Source organism: Papio anubis, chromosome 1, assembly GCF_008728515.1.
Source record: "Papio anubis isolate 15944 chromosome 1, Panubis1.0, whole genome shotgun sequence".
NCBI classification, from domain to species: Eukaryota; Metazoa; Chordata; class Mammalia; order Primates; family Cercopithecidae; genus Papio; species Papio anubis.
This window is the reverse complement of record NC_044976.1, coordinates 211,542,236-211,562,840: the sequence shown is the minus strand read 5'-3', so window position 1 is coordinate 211,562,840 and position 20,605 is coordinate 211,542,236. Positions and strand designations below refer to the sequence as shown.

Below are 20,605 nucleotides of genomic sequence, written 5' to 3'. Positions count from 1 at the left end.
TGAGTAGTGTGCTTCAGGACCCCAGCAGACTGGCGGTGGTCTTTGAAAGCAGCACTGTCTTATCCCTGCTTGCCCAAAGCTCAATAAATATTGGAAAATAAATTAATAAATAAGTGTGCCCATTATAGTGAAAGCTATTCTAGAACTATGGTATTACAGAAATACAGATTTGAGTATTAGTTCTGCCACTTATTAGCTGTGTGACCTTGGGTATGTCAATCTCTCAGAACCTCTTTCTTCACCTGAAACAAAGGCATCATAGAAGATTCATTAGAGGCTTAATTGTGTCCATCTTCAGTCGTGCACCTGAAAGGTCTTAGGACACAGTGTCGCTTGTGTGGTGCAACCAGGCCTCCCTGAGACCACACCCTAGAGTCACCGTGATGGCATGGCAATAGTCTTAAATTTCCCTTATGATTATTCTTTGCCTTTTTTTTTTTTTTTTTTTTCCGAGATGGGGTCTCACTCTGTCACCCAGGCTGGAGTGTGGTGAAGCAATCACAGCTCACCACAGTCCTAAACTCCTGGCCTCAAGTTATTCTCCTGCCTCGGCCTGCCAAGACCTTTACAATTATTCATAAATAGTGTCTTGGTGACATCCACAAATGGATAGTCACACATTCTGTGATCAGTTTTGCTACTCTTTTCCAGCAGATAATTCATTTCGAAATAATTGCTCCTCACTTCACGTTGGCCTCCAATTGACTGACTAAAAGTATGATCTTCACTGGGAGATAGATTGGGATTTGAAGATCATTTTCACAAACATACATAAAGGCATGTTAGCCTCAGCTCCTGTAGCAAGGGCTGTGGACAGGCTTTTCCCAACCTTCAGGGCTGTATCACTGACAGAATCCCTGGTGTCATCCGTCACCTAAAATCTACGATCCGAGTGCTTGAAATGTGAGCTCCTGTCCTCCTCCCCTCAGGAGGGCGATGGTCACTACAGAGCAGCCTCCATAAGCACTGCCTTATTTCCCATCCTGGTCTTTTTTCCTCTTTTCATGCCCTGCTCCCTTTTCTTTCCTATGAAAGTGGGGTGTCGGGGGACTAGGGACATGTGCAGAGAGAGACTCTCTGGCCTCTTTGCTGTCTTTTGTCCCCTTCCCTCTCGCTTCTGTCCAACTCAAATAAGGCTCAGGAAAACCAAGAATGCAAATCCTCATAGGCCACTTAAGTGGAACCCAGCAAATGTTAGGACACTAGAAGCACTGGTAGGATGGGTCTAAGTTAAGAAGCATAGAGCCAAACGTGGTGGCATGCACCTGTCGTCCCAGCTACTCAGGACGCTGAGGCTGGAGGGTCACTTGAGCCCAGGGGTTGAAGGTTGTAGTATACTATGAATATGCCTGTGTTGATTGTTCTCACCAAATAGTTACTGGTTTCTTCCAGAATGAGTGACTTCGGAAAAAGCAAAGCGTGAGTGGTAAAATCTTTTATGACCGAGACTCAGAAGTCATACATGGTCATTTCCAACATATTCTATTCACCAGAAAGGATGATTAAGCTGGATATACTTTCAAGAAGAAGAGAATTAGGGTCTATGAAAAGACTTCAATAAGTTTGTGAAATATGAAAATAAAACACAAAAATATAGAGACTTTATTTCTCAACATAAGCTTCATCAAGTTGCAGACACTTTTATAAGCAATAATACCGGCCCTACAAAAACTAAGGTCCTGGGAATTTCACCATGTCAAGACAGTCTTTTTTACATTATTAACTGAAGAAAAATGGGTGTCCTTTCAAGTTTTTTAAAAATCAGGAAAGAAAAAAGTTAGTGGCAGCCAAATCAGGGCTAAAAGATGGATGCTTAATAATTTCCCATTGAAACTCTGGCAAAATTGTCTTTTTTTTTTTTTTTTTTTGATGAGAGAAATGAGAAGGAACATTGTTGTGGCAGAGAAGAATTCTCTGGTGAAGTTTCCTGGAAGCTTTTCTTCTAAAGCTTTGGCTAACTTTCTCAAAATACTCTCATAACACCTGTTACTGGGGTTTTTTGTTTTGGACCCTCTGGAAAGTCAACAAGCAAAATGCCTTGAGCATCCTAAGACACTGTTGCTATGAGCTTTGTTCTAAACCAGTCACCTTTTGCTGTGACTAGACCACTTTCACCTCTTCATAGTCATCGCTTTGACTGTGTTTTGTCGAAGATTTCACTGGAACAGCTGTGTTTGACCTCCTCTTACAATTATTTGAAGAGATGCTTCAAGATCTTGATTCCACTTATGTAAAATTTCAGTTGAAAGCTCTGCTCTTGTCTGCAACTGACCTGGGAACAAGAATTTTCAAATCTATTGAGTGGAAAATTTTTCAAAATTGTGTAAATTTAACCAATTGAGATGGCTATGGTGTTGGCTGTTTATGCTGTTGTCATTTCTAAAGCAGGGCATGAACAAGATTGATTTTTTTTCTTCTGGTGAATTAATGTGAATTGTCTGCCACTGCAGGCTTTATCTTCAATATCTTATTATCCCTTCTTCAAATGAGTGACTCATTTGTAAACTTGCAAATGTTGGGGGGCATTGTCCTCATAAACTTGTCAAAGAATCAGTGATTTTACGATTCTTTCACCCCAAATCGCCATAAATTTGATGTTTATTCTAGCTTTAATTTTAGCAGAATTCATGTTCCTCTAATGGGACCTCTTTTCAAATTGATGTTTTAGTTTTCTTATTATAATTCCTCAAATTAGATCCTGTTCAGACATGTTATAACAAGTTAGTACGAGTGCAAAATATTTTTGAAATCTATGCAAAAATATGCATTTCCCATGTACTTTTTGAAGATCCCTCATGCTTTTTGAGTTTCAAATAATTTTGAACATATTTTTAGACTACCGCAAGAAAATTATCTATAGCACCGAATTTCAGATTTATCAACCTTGTGGTAAGTATAACAACCAATGGAAATTCCAGATAGGCAGCTTAGCTACTGAAATGGAATTGGAGTTAAAGGATTGTAGAGGTATCAGTAAAGACCTGCAGGCATTGAAAAGCATTTACAAATTTAGAAATAAAAGAACAGGATTATATGTACCATTTAAGAGGAGGAAGAAGAGAGAAGAGATATCGGGGGGAAAAAAAGAACACAGAGAAGGACCAATAATAGCAAATGTTATTATGTAAAACTTAAGGACAGTGAAGCCATTTCTGTTCTCCATAGGAGCACTGACATTTCCTTGTCAATAGTATCATTGAAACACCTGCTTCCATTTCCAACATCCTGTCTTTGTGAAACAGCGTTTTTTGCAGTGACAGCAACCAAAATAAGATTAGGGAGTAGACTGGACATAAACACTACATTTTGGGTGTCACTGTCTCCCATCACCCCCGATGGAACTGTCTACTCACAGGAAAACGAGCTCAGGGCTCCCACTGATTCTACATTATAGTGAGTTGTATAATTATTTCATTATATATTACAATGCAATAATAATAGAAATAAAGTATGCAATAAATGTAATGTACTTGAATCATCCTGAAACCATCCCCCTGCCCGGTTCATGGAAAGGTTGTCTTCCATGAAACCAATCCCTGGTGCCGAGAAGATTGGGGACTGCTGCAATATAGGAACAACAACATAGAGAGAGGAAATCATGAAATTTATCACATCTTTAATAATATGCGCCCTGATAGTATACAGAATACACTAATTACATTCATTCATTCAAGTATCAACCAATACCTACAAACCACATACAAATGCCTTAACTCTTTCAGGAGAACAGTGAACAAAAGAGCAAGAGAGACAGCAAGTTAAAAATATACATGCATGATTATCACGGCAAGACCCCATCTCTATTAAAAAAAAAAAAAAAAAAAAAAAAAGCTACACACACCCCCCAAGTAGTAATGAGTACTAAGAAAAAATGATGGCCAGGCGCAGTGGCTCACGCCTATAATCCCAGCACTTTGGAAGGCTGAGGCAGGTGGATCATGAGGTCAGGAGATCGAGACCATCCTGGCTAACACTGTGAAACCCCGTCTCTACTAAAAAATACAAAAAGTTAGCCGGGCGTGGTGGCAGATGCCTGTAGTCCCAGCTACTCGGGAGGCTGAGGCAGGAGAATCGCTTAAACCCGGGAGGCGGAGCTTGCAGTGAGCTGAGATGGTGCCACTGCACTACAGCCTGGGTGACAAAGCAAGACTCTGTCTCAAAAAAAAAAAGAAAGAAAGAAAAGAAAAAAATGAAGAGTGAGAGGAGAAAGAGACAGATAAGTTAATTCATGGAGAATGGTCAAGTAAGTTTTTCTGCAATTATAGTAGTTACCATTGTAGGTTTTAGAATCAGATAGGCACCAGTTTTAATCCTGGCTCTGCATCTTATAGCTGAGTGTCCCATGGACAATTTATTCCACTATAAAAATCTCAGTTTTCTAATTTCTAAATGTTTCTTATTAGAAATAAAAGCACATGAACAAACATAAACATACGTAAAGTATCAAGAACAGAAAAATGATGAGACTAATGAATCAAGAATGGTTATAAAAATGAAGATAATAAAACTGCCAAACTTATTAGACAATTCTGAAGATTAGGAGATAAATATGCAGAAAAAGTTTACCATGTCATGTGGCATGTAGTTAGCTCATGGTAACTACAATTATTTATCCTCATATTACAAAGGGAAAATATGTATCATACTTGGGCATTTAAAAAGCTGTGAGACACAATTTTTCAAATAATGCAAACACATAAAGATTTAATTTTATGTTAAATAGTTCCACCTTTAACATTTTTAAAAGAGATTCCTTGAAAGCATATGTCAACAAGCATCTCATGTAATGCTTTCTGCTTCTTAACCAAAGTTTAGAGGAATTTAATATTAAATCAAACTCTTAAAATGTAGTTATGTTAAAGAAACTAGTTAAGGCAAGAATAAGCACAAGTGTTTTAACTTCTCCAAAGCTGCTTAAGCATTTCAACTAAAAACTCATTTGTCTTTTAAATACACAGGATTCTGTTTAGAAAATTTTTAACTAGAAAAAGTTGGAATTCTAAAGTAATAAGTGCAGAAGGCCATAAAGATTTTGTGCAGCTTTTAATTGAGATGTCAACTGCAGGGTGGGAGGAACATTCTCTGAAGTTTGCTTTTATAAGACTTATTTTTTATTAACAGCAATACAGGGCAACTCATTCAGGTTGAATGTTGAAGGTAAAATTTAACTTAAAGTTTTGTCTAATTTTTAAGCATTTCTCAGTCAACTACCACGATTTCATCCCAGAAACCCAAATCTCAATTTCTTTTAGACATTTGGAATATTAAAAGGTTAAATGCTTCAAAATAATATTTATGTAGAGGCTTATGTATGTGGACCAGGAATCTCCATGTGATACACACATTTAATTCTGAAATAAAAACTTACAACAAATGAAATTGTAACAAATCAGGAAAATTCTGTAGGCTACACATTTTAGGTCCAAAAATACAGGTATTAAACACTCAAGGTTGCATAAAAGAAGAAATCGCAAGAGAAAATAGAAAATATCTAGAGACAAATTAAAAATATGAAGTACCAAAAGTTAAGAGATACATCAAAAGCTGTACTATAAGAAAATCATTTATAGCTATAAATGATTAAAAAATAAGATATCAAATCAGTAACTTAACTTTACACCTAAGGAACTAAAAACAGAGGGGAAAAGACAGAACAACTAAAAGTTAGCACAAGAGAAAAAATAAAGATAGCAGTGGAAATAAGTGAAATAAGAGAATAGAAAAACAGTATTTAAAAAAAAATCAACAAAACCGAGTTTGTTCTCTGAAAAACATCAACAAAACTGACAAATCTTTAACTAGATTGACAACAAAGGAGGATACTCAAATTACTAACTCAGAAACAAAATGGGTACATTACTACTAAATTTACAGTTAAAAAAGGATGTAAGAGTACCATAAAGAACTGTACACCAAAAAAATTGAATAACCTAAATAAAAATGAACAAATTCCTAGAAACAAAACACCTACTAAGACTGAATCAGAAAAGCTGAATAAACCTATTGAGCAAGGAGAGTCAGCAAGAAGATTCATCAGTAACCAAAAACCCAGCAACAAAGAAGAGCCCTGGGCCAGATGGCTTCACTGTTGAATTCTACCCAATGTGTAAAGCAGAATTAACACCAGTTTTCCTCCAACTCCTTCAGAATGTTGAAGAGGGGGTAATATTTTCTAACATTCCATGAAGCCAGTACTCTGACACCAAGCCAAAGACACCATAAGAAAACTACCAACAAACATCCCTTACAAATGCTGATGTAAAAATCCTCAACAAGATACCAGCAATTCAAATTTAGCAGCACATTAAAAAGATTATACACCATGAATGAGTATAATTGACTCCTGAAATAAAAGCACACTGCAACACATGAAAATCAGTGTAATACCACATTAAGAAAAAAATCTGTGATCATCTTAAAGAAAAAGCACTTGTCAAAATTTAACCCATGTTCATGATAAAAGATACTTATAAACTATAAAAAGAAAGAAAACACCTTAACATAATATGTTATATTAAAAAAAAAAAAACAATAACAACAAGACAGCTAACATTATGGTGAAAAACCGCAAGCTTTTACCCTAAGAGCTAAAACACGGATGCCTGCTTTTGCCACTTCTATTTAATACAGTCCTGAAGGTTCTAGTTAGTTATAAAGATAAGGCAAGTAAAAGAATAAAAGATATTCCAATTTTTTAAAAAGTAAAATTATCTATTTGCAGATGACATAAATCTTATATATTAAAAATCTTGGCCGGGTGTGGTGGCTCACGCCTGTAACCCCAGCATTTTGGGAGGCCAAGGCGGGCGGATCACAAGGTCAGGAGTTTGAGACCAGCCTGGTCAACATGATGAAACCCCATCTCTACTAAAAATACAAAAAATAGCTGCGCATGGTAGCAGGCGCCTGTAATCCTAGCTACTCGGGAGGCCAAGGCAAGAGAATCATTTGAACCTGGGAAGCGGAGGTTACAGGAAACCGAGATCACACGACTGGTCTCCAGCCTGGGTAACAAGACGAGACTCCATCTCAAAAAAAAAAAAAAAAAAAACTTAGTTTATGTGAAATAAACTGTCAGATGCAATAAATAAAATTCAGCAAAGCTGTGGGATACAAAATCAATATACAAAAAATAGTTGTATTTCTATAAACTATCTGAAGAAGAAATCAAGAAAACAGTATCATTTATGATAGCATCAAAAGAATACTTAGAAACCAACTTAATCAAGGAAATGAAAAACCTGTACGGTGAAAACTATAAACATTGCAGAAAGATATTAAACATGACACAAATAAATGAAAAGACATCATGTGTTTATGGACTGAAGATAAAACCTTGTCAAGATGCCATTGTTATCTATAGTCATCTACGGATTCAATAAAATCCCTATAAAAATCCCAGTATTTGCAAAAATAGAAAAACCTATTCTAAAATACAGATGAAGTCTCAAAAAAAAACCCAAGTAGCCAAATCAATCTTAAAAATGCGGCCGGGCGCGGTGGCTCAAGCCTGTAATCCCAGCACTTTGGGAGGCCGAGACGGGCGGATCACGAGGTCAGGAGATCGAGACCATCCTGGTTAATACGGTGAAACCCCGTCTCTCCTAAAAAGTACAAAAAACTAGCCGGGCGCGGTGGCGGGCGCCTGTAGTCCCAGCTACTCGGGAGGCTGACGCAGGAGAATGGCGTGAACCCGGGAGGCGGAGCTTGCAGTGAGCTGAGATCTGGCCACTGCACTCCAGCCTGGGCGACAGAGAGAGACTCCATCTCAAAAAAAAAAAAAAAAATGAACAGTTAGAGGACTAAGACCTCCTGGTTTCAAACTTACTGCAATGCTTCAGTACCCAAAACAATGTTGTACCAGCATAGAGACAGACATAAAGACCAATGCAACAGAAATAAAGAACCAAAAATTATGGTCATGATATTTAACAAAGGAGCCAACACTATTCAATGGGGAAAGGACAGCATTTTTTAAATAGTGTTAGAAAAAAAATAGATATTCACATGGAAAATAATGAAGTTGGACCCTTACTTTACACCATATAAAAAACTTTATTCAAAATGGACCAAACATCTAATTGTAAGAGCTAAAACTATAAAACCCTTAGAAGAAAACATAGGGCAAAAGTTTCATAACATAGAATTCTGGCAATAATTTCTTGGATATGACAGTGAATGCACAATGACGAACAACGAAAATACATTAAAAACTTCACCAAAGTTAAAAACTTTTATGTGTCTGAGGATACAATCAATAGACTGAAATACAATATTCAGAGAGGGGGAGAAAATATCCACACATTATATATCTGATAAGTAATCAATATCCAGGCTATATAAAGGCCTCAGCAACGACAACAAAATAATCAAATTTAAACATAAGCAAAGCTTTTAAAATATACATTCCTTTACAGAAGATATGCAAATGACCACTAAGCACAGGATAAAGTGCTCAGCATCACTAATCATGAAAATGCAAATCAAAACCACAATGCAATACCAACCGACACATATAAGTATGGCTTCCATCAAAAAAACCAACCACAAACCAGAACAAACAACAAAAGCCCAGAAAACAGCAAATGCTGGATGTGGAGAAGTCAGAACTCTTGCACACTGCTGGTGGGAAAGTAAGACGGCACAGCCACTGTGGAGAACAGTAATCAGCATACAATCCAGTAATTCCACTTGTGGGTATATACCCAAAAGAATTAAAAGTGGGAATTTGCACAGATACCCATGTTTATAGCAGCATTCACAATAGCCAAAGGGTAGAAAAAGCCCAAATGTCCATCCACAGATGAATGAATGGGTAAGCAAATATGGTCAATACACACAATGATATTCAGTGTTAAAAAGAAAAGAAATTCTAATACATCCTACAACACAGATAAACTTTGAAAAGATTAAGTACAATAAGCCAGACACAAAAAAAGCAAATACCATACGCTGCCATTTTTATGACGTAGCTAGAGCAGTTAAATTCATAGACACAAAAAGTAGGATGGTGGTTGCCAGGGAATGGGGGGAAGCGAAACTTTGGGGAGCTATTGTTCCACGGATACAGAGTTTCACTTTGGGATAAAACGGGTTTGGAAATGGAAAGTGGTGATAGTTGCAAAACAATGTATTTGTACTTAATGCCACTGAATTGTACACCTCAAAATGGTTAAAATGGTAAGTTTTCTGTTACACATGTTTTACCACAATATTAAAAAAAGCAAATATTTTAAAATCTACATTTTTCTTTGAACTGTTTCTTTACATCCTTTGTCCATTTTTCAATTTGGTTTCTGGTCTTTTAATAATTTAGGATAGCTTTATATATATTATACACAATATACTGTATATATTATATACAATATGCTGTATATTATATACTGTATATAGTTATACAGTATATAATGTGTATACAGTAATTATACAGTATATATGTATATATAATATGGTATATATGTAATAAATTACATACAGTATATAATACAGTATATATGTAATAAATTATATACACATATAAATTATACAGTATATATGCATACACTGTATACTGTATATAATTATATACAGTATATAATGTGTATAATTATATACAGTGTATATAGTATATTATATACTATATGTAATATATATTACATATTATATATAATACTGTATAATAGTATATATTATATATTTTACCACTATATATTATGTTATATATATTATATAATATCTATTATATATTATCTATATATTATATTATAGATAATATATTATATTTTATATATATATTACCCAAATTAGCTTTTTGTCATGTATGTTGCAGATCTATTTCCCCTGTCTGTTGACTTTTGACTTTGAGGGATTTTTCTGTCATAGAAAGTTTTCATTTTTATGGAGTCAAATGCATCAGTCTTCTATTCAATGACTTCGTCACGGGTATGGTGTTCCAGTTTAGGATGATAAAGAAGTTGTAGATATGGATAAAGGGAATGGTTGTACAACACTGTGAATATACTGGATGCCGCTGAACTGTACATTTAAACATAGTTAAAATGGTAAATTTTACGATATGTATATTCTACCACCAAAAAAGGACCAGGCTTAGATGTTTACATGTTAGGGGTTTGGAGTACCTCTAACATTTATAAATTAGAGCCCTGGAGGGGGAATAAAACACCCACATAAGAAAATATGGACTTCATAAATCTCCATGGCACCTCACAAGCCCTGCAGCAGAGGCTGTCTGGGAAAGCAGAGGTGGAAAATGTCACAAACTTGAGGTCAGTGTGAGACCTCCCATCCCCTACTCTTGAACCAGATGGAGGAAGGCGTGCATGCAGGCTGACCTGGAGCGATGAGATGGGGGTGGCAGAACAGTCCGCCATGAGCCTAGACCGTAAGTGCTCTCACATGCTCTCAGGCATGTATCAAACCAAGAAAGCAGGCTAGGAGGGTAACACATCCCCCTGTATACAGGGAGCCATGAAATATCTGAGCCGAACAAGTGATCCACAAGACGACAGAATCAGTGTTACCTTTACACAGTGACCTGGCTCAAATAATTCCAGGTTGTCATTAACCAGGCCAGCTCCTGTTTCTCCCTGAGGTAGGTATAGTAGAGGGGGTACAGTGCAAGTTGAGGATAATGGAATAGAAAGCATGGTAGTATTTCTTCTAACTCTGTTATAAATAAAAAGTAAGGCCAGGCGCGGTGGCTCACGCCTGTAATCCCAACACTTTGGGAGGCTGAGGAGGGTGAATGATGAGGTCAGGAGATCGAGACCATCCTGGCTAACATAGTGAAACCCTGTCTTGACTAAAAATACAAAAAATTAGCTGGGCATGGTGGCAGGCGCCTATAGTCCCAGCTACTCGGGAGGCTGAGGCAGGAGAATCGCTTGAACCCAGGAGGCGGAGGTTGAAGTGAGCCGAGATCGCACTACTGCACTCCAGCCTGGGCAACAAAGTGAGACTCCATCTCAAAAAAAAAAAAAAAAAGTAAAAGTAAAACATAAATGCCCTTTCTCAGAGCCCAAATGTTAGGTGACAAAAGGTTTGTCATCGGAGTCATGTGATGTGGACTTTAGCAGAGCAGTACACACATGGTTGTTTATCCTTTCTCTGCATGCTGTGTGCTTTTCCATTTTATAAGGTATCTGATCCACTCATCTCATCATACTAGCTGCAAACAAGGCTGCTGAATGTCACAGCAGGTGGCCACCATGCCTGTGAAGGGCAGAAACGGGACAGCCAAATAGCTGGCAGAGGCCAGCTAGGAAGTACCCGATGCCCTTTTCATAGAGCGCTCCACGCTTAAAAGACAAAATAAGCAAATGCCAGGCTGCCTCACTAGTTATCCTCCCAAATAAAAGAAGTTACCCCTCCAGGGAACATGTGTGTGCACACACCTAAGTACATGCACACAGCTACATGCAAAAGGGAAAGGCTGGGAACGAACCAAATCCACCTCTGAACACCAGTTACTTCTAGGGAAGGGGCAGGTGAAGCCGACTGTCAGCATTACTCACCTTTTCAACTGATGAGCTTGCATCCGTTTTGGCAATTTTTTTTTAAACAGGCAATTTGTACTCCTTGGGTGATCACACAGGCCCTGCAAGACTGAACCACCAACAACCACCTGCACCACTTCCCATGAGGCCAACTAATGACTCCCTTCAAAGCTCAGCCCTCCCACTCACCTCCCAGTCCTGTCCCATGCAGGGGGCTACTGGCCTCCTGGCACACAGGGGTCCTGGCCAAACCCACCCCAGATTCCTGGTGAAACCAGCATGTATCCAAGGACCTTTCCCCAACCTGGGCCATGTGCCCACTGGATAAACATACCTGTGCTTACTCCCCCAGGACAGACACTCCCTTTTCTTACAGTTGGAATGAGGGATGGGGAGATTTGATGGTGTCCTCTACAGGTTGGATGTTAATCTGATGTGGTACTGTTGGAGAAGCTTGCCTGAGTCAGGTGCATTCTCAGCCTGTGGTGTGTGCTGCCTCTTGAAGCCGCAGAAGTCCCAGAAGGTAAGTGCTACTGCAACCCCCACGTCCCGGTGAGCAGAGGTCAGGTGATCTGCAGCCGGCCAAACAGCTGCTAAGCGGCCACAGGCTGGATCTGTGTCTCATTTGCAGAGGCCCTGCCTGGCTGCTGGGGCTGCCCTGGAGACTCATCCTGCCACCTCCTCCTCTTCCCTCCACAGCTATACCAGCTTCTACCCATAGCTGCGCTCCGGGTGGGGAACACCTATAGACGCACCAGGGTGTTCTACTCAAAGACTCCAGCGTGCATAAGGGCCCCTGCTCCATGTTGCTCCTATATCCAAGCCCAAGCTTGTCCAAGGCCTTCAGCAAATCCAAGCCTCCCTGAAATCCCTGCTGGGACCAAACTGAGCCCTGTGACCCCCACTTACTGGTTAGCTGCCAGTCCCAGCCCCTGCTCCCTCCTGGGTCCCTGTCTATACAGTCCTGAAGTCCTATAAGAATGTTGAGATTGTAAGCCGACTCTCACCCAAGGTGGTCAACAACCAGGGGCCACCAGGGGCAGAGAACATACCCAGACAGGTTCTGCTGCCTGCAGGCTGAGTGTCCTTCCCCCACTACCTGCCATGCTTGCCAGGCTGCAAGGGGGACTCCAGAAACTTGGGAAGCACGGGCCTGCAGCTGGCATATGAAAAAGAGGCCTGGAAGATCATCACTGTCCATGAAGCCCCCAGATGGAACCAAGTAATTGGGAAATACATGGATGCCAAGCCTGACCCCCACTCAGACCCAGGTGGGAACCACAGCAGTGACTTGCCCTCTCTGCCACTCTGGCTGTACCACTGGAGGGGGAACATCGGGCCCCATGGGAGAGTGGAGACACTAGGTGTGGGCAGAGTCCAGTGGTCACTGCAGGTGAACCTTCCCAACCAGATCCACGCAATGCCATGTCAGGCAGGTGTACACCTGGGCTGGGCAAGGACACCCCTCAGAGGGTGACAGCCACTGAGGAAGGCGGTCACAGAGGCCCCTTTTCCTGTTCTGAGAACAGGTTGGGGGAGTAGAGGGGAATCTCCCCCACCTCCCAGCTGCTTCCAGGAGCTACTTCAAGGTGAGGTACTCCCCTGCCTGCCTGTTCCCGTTTGGCCCAATGGGCCATTGCAAACATTCAGAGAACAAAAAGGAGCCTCACCCGTTTTCCCTGACACACCAGAGGCAGGTGGATAGGCCCAGGGGACCTGGGGTGGAACCCATAATGTCTGCCCATCCCCAGGCTATGCTGGCTTCATCTTTGTGTGATGGGGGTGGGGGGAATTACCAAGAGAACATCACACAGGCCATGGATGAGTTCTGCAAGAGCCAAGTAGACGAGCACTGTCATGGTGGTGCCCAGCACCCAGCTCACACACATCTCTTATTTGACAGCTTCCCCAAAGCAGGCCTTGAAGTCCAGGCTCCTTGAGAAGCCTGGGGAGGAGATTTTGCAGGGCTAACGGGTCTATCCCCAAAGGTGCCGCCCTCACCAGTCTCATCCTGACAGTCTTGGGTTACTTTTGCCCTGAGATTTTGGAGTGGGGGACAGGGAGACAAGAGACAGTGTCAGTAGCCAGCTTTCCAGAGAGCATCGGCCCTCCAGACTGGGGCAGGTCAGACCTCCACTGGGCATTTTTCTCCTCACTGGTTGCGATCTGGGGGAAACAGCACTTGTGAGCACCTGCCCGTCTCCTCAGGTCCTGCCCAGAAACCCCACCTGTGCCTTTGGAGAGAGACTGCCCCGAACACACAGCCCCAGCAACTGCATCTGTGGCCTCCAGGGCTTCATCCCCTTCTCCATGGCATTCAGTGCCTGTGAGTACACAGTGGGCTTGATTCCTGCCCTCTAGTCCCTGCCAGATACCCCATGCCCACCTCATTAAGAGAATGAGGCCACACGGGCACACACAGGCCATCATGGTGAGGGGTGCCTGGGGCCCTACTTGCTCACTCTTCGTTGCCGGCTCAGGGCCAGCTGTCTGGCCACATTCCTACCCTAAGGTGGGACGTTGAGGACATTGTCTGGGCTCACTGACCACTTCTAAAGTTCCAGAAACAGAGGGCCAACTGGTCCCCTGGAAGTTCGGTACATGGGATAAGCCAAGGCTCGCCTTCAGGAACAGGTTTCCTACCACATAGCTGCCCAAAGCCCAGGGCAGCCTCAGGTTCACGTGAAGCCTTCCTGCCATGTCCACAGCCCATGCTGACCCCTCCTGGAGCCACTGGAATGCTTGTTCCTGGGCATGTGATAAGCCCAAGACAGCTGCAGCCTTGCAGGACCACTCTGCCCATCTGGCAGCGGCACCCAGAGGGCCAATAGAAAAGAAGTAGGAGGTGAAACCAGATGCCGTAAGGATGCTTTATCAGGTAAAATCACATACTATGAAAATGCTTTAAAGTTCAACAGGAGGAGATATAAAGACACAAAGAAAAATTGCGTAGTGACACATGGCTATCAGAACACACTAAAGAATCCACAGTGCTTCCCCCCTTTACCCAGAAGAGAAGCTTCTAGGCCACCTCCTCCTCAGCAGACTCCTTGAACTCCTCCTCCTCGGCGTGGTGTCCTGGCACTGCTGGTACTCTGCCATAAGATTGTTCACGTTGCTCTCGGCCTCGGTAAATTCCGTCTCATCCATACCCTCGTATGTATACCAGTGGAGAAAGGCCTTGCACCTACACATTACTGTGAACTTCTCCATAATACGCTTGAACAGCTCCCGGATGACTGTGTTGGTGCTAATACCAGTGGCTGATATTTCTAGCCCCTTGGGTGGGGTGTCACAGGCGGCTGTTTGTACATTGTGAGGGAGCCGATGAGCACAGTGGCTGCTGTTCTTTTGAAGATTGAGCATCTGTTCATCTACTTCCTTCATGGACATGCTACCTCTGAAAATGGCAGCCACCGTTAGGTAGCAGCCATGACGGGGGTCACAGGCAGCCATCACAGTCTTAGCATCAAACATCTGCTGGATAAGTTCAACCACAGTCAGGGCCTGGTAACTGCCGGCTGCCCCAGTTGGTCAGTGGAGCAAAGCTAGGCATGAAGAAGAGCAGCCGGGGAAATGGGACCATGTTCTTGGCCAGCTTGTGCAGGTCAGCATTCAGCTGGCCTGGGAAGCGCAGGCATGTGGTGACCCCACTCATGGTAGCAGGTACCAGGTGATTCAAGTCACCATAGGTGGGTGTGGGCAGTTGTAGGGTTCTGGAACAAATATTGTACAGTGCTTTGTTATCAATACAAAAGGTTCCATGTGCATTTTCTATAAGCTGGTGGATTGAGAGGATGGCATTTGTAGGGCCCCACTACGCTGTCTGACACCTTGGGCGAGGGCAGGACGCTGAATGTGTTTATGATCCTATCTGGGTACTCCCTGCATCTTACTGAGCAGAAGGGAACCCATCCCCCACCCAGGGAGTGGGCCAGCTGGAAACCCTGCAGGCAGTGACAGCTCTCAGCCTCCCGCCTCAGTGTCCATCCCTGACTCCATCAGCTGCTCACTTTCTGGATAGTACCCCGTGGCCCAGTTGTTCCCGGCCACACTCTGACCTGTAAGACAGTATAGCCAGTCACTCGACGGCCAGGTATATGCTCAGCAGTGGTCACTGCCACAATGCAAAAAAGGCCAAGTGTCATGCGTGAGGTGAAAGCACCATTCACCGTACACATGGAGCAGGTGGACCCCCTCCCCCAAAGTTACAGGACAGCAGCACCCCTGTCAGAAATTAAGCCAGTAAAGCACCAAAAGCAATAGGAACAAAAGCCAAAACTGACAAATGGGATCTGATTAAACTAAAGAGCTGCTGCACAGAAGAAACTGTCAGAGTGAGCAGACAACCTACAAAATGGGAGAACATTTTTACAATCTATCCATCTGACAAAGGGCTAATATCCAGAACCTACAAAGAACTTAAGTTTACAAGAAAAAAACAACCCCATCAAAAAGTGGGTAAAGAATATGAACAGACACTTCAAGACATTTATGCAGCCAACAAACATGAAAAAATGATCATCGCTGGTCAGAGAAATGCAAATCAAAACCACAATGAGATATCTCACGCCAGTTAGAATGGCAATCATTAAAAAGTCAGGAAACAACAGGTGCTGGAGAGGATGTGGAGAAATAGTAACACTTTTACACTGTTGTTGGGAGTGTGAATTAGTTCAACCATTGTGAATGACAGTGTGGCAATTCCTCAAGGATCTAGAACCAGAAAATACCATTTGACCCAGCAATCCCATTACTGGGTATATACCCAAAGATTATAAACCATTCTATATAAACACATGCACACATGTTTATTGCGGCACTGTTCACAATAGCAAAGACTTAGAACCAACCCAAATGCCCATCAGTGATAGACTGGATAAAGAATGTGGCACATATACACCACGGAATACTATGCAGCCATAAAAAACGATGAGTTCATATCCTTTGCAGGGACATGAAGCTGAAAACCATGCTCAGCAAACACAAGAACAGAAAACCAAACACTGCATGTTCTCACTCATAAGTGGGAGTTGAACAATGAGAACACATGGACACAGGGAGGGGAACATAAGGCACAGGGGCTTGTCAGGGGGTGGGGGAAGAGGGAAGAGACAGCATTAGGAGAAATACCTAATGTAGACAACGGGTTGATGAGTGCAGTAAACCACCATGGCACATGTGTACCAATGTAACAAACCTGCACGTTCTGCACATGTATCCCAGAACTTAAAGTATAATAAAAAATAAAAAATAAAAAAAAGAAGGAAAGAAATTAAGTCAGGAGCCAAACCTGAGACAGCCTAACAACAGACCTGGCTGCAGGTGGCTCCTGCCCATTCCCAAGGAAAGCAGCAGCCACGGCCCCCACTCAGCTCCCTGCAGGGAGATTACATCAGCAGCTCCTCTCTTCGGGCAGACACCTGGGCCTTGCTCCCAAAGCCCGTTGAGGAGAGGGAGATTGAGGACTCAGAGGACAGGAAGGTGTTGAGGGGCCCTGGCTCCACAGTTCCCACAGCCATGACCTTGGGGGCACTCCTTGACTTTGAGCTGCCCTGGCTAAGGAGCCACACCCCAGTCTCTACCCACAACTCACCGAAAATGAAGTTGTCCTGCCTGAAGGGCCCGGAGCGCACAGAGTTCAGGGTGCCCGGCTCCAGATCAACTAGCACAGCGCGAGGCACTTACCTGCCACCTGAGGGGGGCAGAAGGGCATCAGCGAGGGGAGGGCCACTGTGCCCAGGAGGGCAGTGGGGGAAGGACTGGGGTCTCACCGCTGGCCTCGCACGTTGATACACTACAGCAGCAGGTCCCTGTCCCCGTGGTAGGTGCCAGCGGAGTCGATGGCATGTTCATCAGAGATCACCTCCCAGAACTGCGAGAGACACGAGGGCCAGACAGGCCAGGGCTGAGTCAGGACAGAGAGCTGGAGGCTCCCCAGCCCCTCTCCCACCCCCTCCCCAGGCCACTGGGTCCCTGGGGGTCCGCCCTGGCCACCAGGCCAGCCTCCCAGCTCCACCGGGTCCGGGGCAGGGAGCCCAGGGTGGCAATGCAGGGGCGCCGCCCCGCCACTGCCAGCAGCTTCCGCAGCCACCGGGCAGGCCCGCACTGGGCCCTCAAGGCCCCCGCCCGCCACCCCCGCGCCAACCTTGACGCCGATTTGGTTCCCGCACTGCCCGGCCTGCGTGAGCACCATCTCCCTCATGGCCAAGGCGGGACTAGGGTAGCAGGAGAAACGCGAGGAGGAGGAGCGCAATGATAGGGCCTGCGTTCCACCAACACTGAAATAGCTCCGTGCCCACCTCCCCCAGCCTCGGGTTGGGCTCCCAGAATAAGCAACAGCTTTACTTCCACACACCTGTGAATCCCTTGGCGTTTAATGTCTGTTGGAGAGCTCAGGTGACCTTGCCCTGGTCCTTTCCAGGCTGGGGAAAGCGGGTCAGCTGGAGAACTTCCTCCCACATCTTTAGTAAGACTACATCCCTAGCCGAGCTGAAACTGAATTTTCCTCCCCTGTGGGAAGGGAAGCCTCGTGTTTCCATATTCACAGATTGCCTTCGCACCTGTCCTAGACTGAGGACGTATTTTGTAATTGATGAATCCTTTCATCTATTAGATCTGTGGTTAGAAAAGGCCTTCCATGTGACTCAACAGGACTTATATAAGTTTTCCTTTGGAGCAGTTCAAACCTGCAGTAAGCTATGGGTGTTAGGGATAGTCAGGCCTCTGACTTAGCTAGAGTCTTTAGAGTATGACTAGTACTTTCACCTGTCCAGAGGGCCGTGGTCTCCACGCACAGTGAAGGTGATATTGGATTCCTAAAGCTGAGGATAGGTGTTGGGATACACCTGCTGTGAAAGATGGGCCACTGTCACTTTGCAGGCTTTTAGATGATCCAAACTGAGGAATTATTTCTTCCAGTAAACACTTTTCAGATAGGGTGGGGAATGCCTCGATTAACCAGTGAAGGTATCAGTAAGCATTAGCAAATATTTGAATCCCCTGCAGAAAGGGTAGTGAGTAAATTAGAGTTGCCAGTCCTCACCTGGCTAGGTTCCTCAGTATTGGACAGGTTTAACTGGAGGAGTAGAAAATTGCTGGCTGTTTGGGTTGTTTCAGGCACAGAGCTTACAGGGCTGAGTCATCTGTTTTAGTGTCTTGAAAAGATTTATCCCCACAAACGAATGAGATATTCACTGAAACAAAGAATCCTTCTAGGGTGAAAAGCATCATGAAAGTGGTGAATTACTTTCCTGTGATTGGTACTCGGCATTAGTAATTTATTACCATCAGCCAGCCAGCCAGAGGGGTCCTGGACTAAACTGCAATCCCTGGCCCAGCTTAGTTCTTCAGAGAATTCTGGCCCAGCTCTATGTGTGCTGACCAGCGTGCCCATCAGCTTCATTGCCCCTTTCAGTACAGTGGCCTTGGCTGCCGCATCTGTGAGAGCATTTCCTTTTACATGGTCAGTCTCTCTTTTGATGTCACCTGCAGTGAATTGTAGTCTTTTTTTTTTTTTTTTTTTGACAGCAAAGCAGCATTCTAACAAACTCAAAACCTGAGTGATATTGTCTGGAAAAGCCCTCGGTGGTCAGGAGTCCCTACCCATTCCAAATTGCAGCATAAGCATGAAACGCTAAAATATCACACTTGGAATCAGTGTGAATGTTAACTTTTAAATCCCTTCCCAACTGCAGGGCTCTAGTAAGTTCAATTAACTCAGCTTTTTGAGCTGACGTAGAGGCCAGCAAGGTTTGTGCCTTGATTCTCTTGTGCTGACTAATGATAGCATATCTAGCGCTCCTGTTTCCCTGATGCATAAAACAACTTGCATCTGTTAACCACTCTTCCTTGGGATGGTCAAGGGGCTTATCTCTCTTCAGTCTGGCCTGCTAGAATAACTTTGTTTCATAACCTGTGACATGGTTTGGCCGTGTCCCCAGTCAAATCTTATGTTCGGTTGTAGCTCCCGTAATCCCCATGCGTTGTGGGGGGGACCCAGTGGGAGGTCATTGAATCGGGGGTGGGTCTTTCCCATGCTGGCCTCATGACAGTGAATAAGCCTCATGAGAGCCTATGGGTTTTTTTGTTTTGCTTTGTTTTGCTTTTTTGAGACACAATCTTGCTCTGTTGCCCAGGCTGGAGTGCAGTGGTGCCATCTCAGCTTAATGCAATCTGTCTCCTGGGTTCAAGTAATTCTCCTGTCTTAGCCCCCCGAGTAGCTGGGATTACAGGCGCCCACCACCATGCCTAGCTAATTTTTGTATTTTCAGTGGAGACAGGGTTTCACCATGTTGGCCAGGCTGGTCTTGAACTCTTGACTTCAGGTGACCCACCCTCCTCGGCCTCCCAGAGTGCTGGGATTACAGCTGATGGTTTTATAAAGGGGAGTTTCCCTACACAAACTCTTGTACCTGCTGCCATGTAAGAGATGTGACTTTGCTCCCCATTTGCCTTCCGCCATGATTGTGAGGCCTCCCCAGCCATGTGAAACTGTGAGTCAATTAAACCTCTTTCCTTTATAAATTACCCAGCCTCAGGTAAGCCTTTATTAGCAGCATGAGAACAGACTAATACAACCTGTATGCCAGGCTGGGAGCACCTATGGACTCTGGCAGATAAGCAGCTGGGTTTATGGTTTGGCGGACTTTAAGGGTTATGTCTGGAGTGTCTAGCAGTAAGGCCTGATACTTTAATAAATGTTCCCCTATTATCCACTGGTGCCCTTTAGCTTCTAGGACCACCTTCCCTTGGTGTGGGGTCCAAAACCTTTAGGGGCTATCCTGATGTTAGTTTATTAGCTTTGCCTACTAGGAAAGTTGTAGCAGCAACAGCTCTAAGACATCCAGGCCCCTCTGAGGCCACCTGGTCTATCTGCTTAGAAAAGGAGGCTGCTGGCCTTGGAATGTTCCCCAGTTTGGGGACAAGATTACCCAAGGCCTATGCCTTGCTTTTTGGCCACATAAAGAAAAAATGGTTCATCCAACTTGGGGACTCCCAAGGCTATAGCAGAGCCCAATTTCTCTTTGAGAGTGTTGAAGGTTTGCTTGCAGTTCTCATTACGTTCAAGAATCTCTAAATCTTTCCCTTTTAGTGTATTATATAAAGGC

At 43.6% G+C, this 20,605-nt stretch overlaps 1 pseudogene; it reads right to left on the bottom strand.

Moving 5' to 3' along the window:
- Positions 1 to 10,983: 10,983 nt before the first annotated feature.
- Positions 10,984 to 18,991, bottom strand: LOC100998671 (annotated as a pseudogene).
- Positions 18,992 to 20,605: the final 1,614 nt, after the last annotated feature.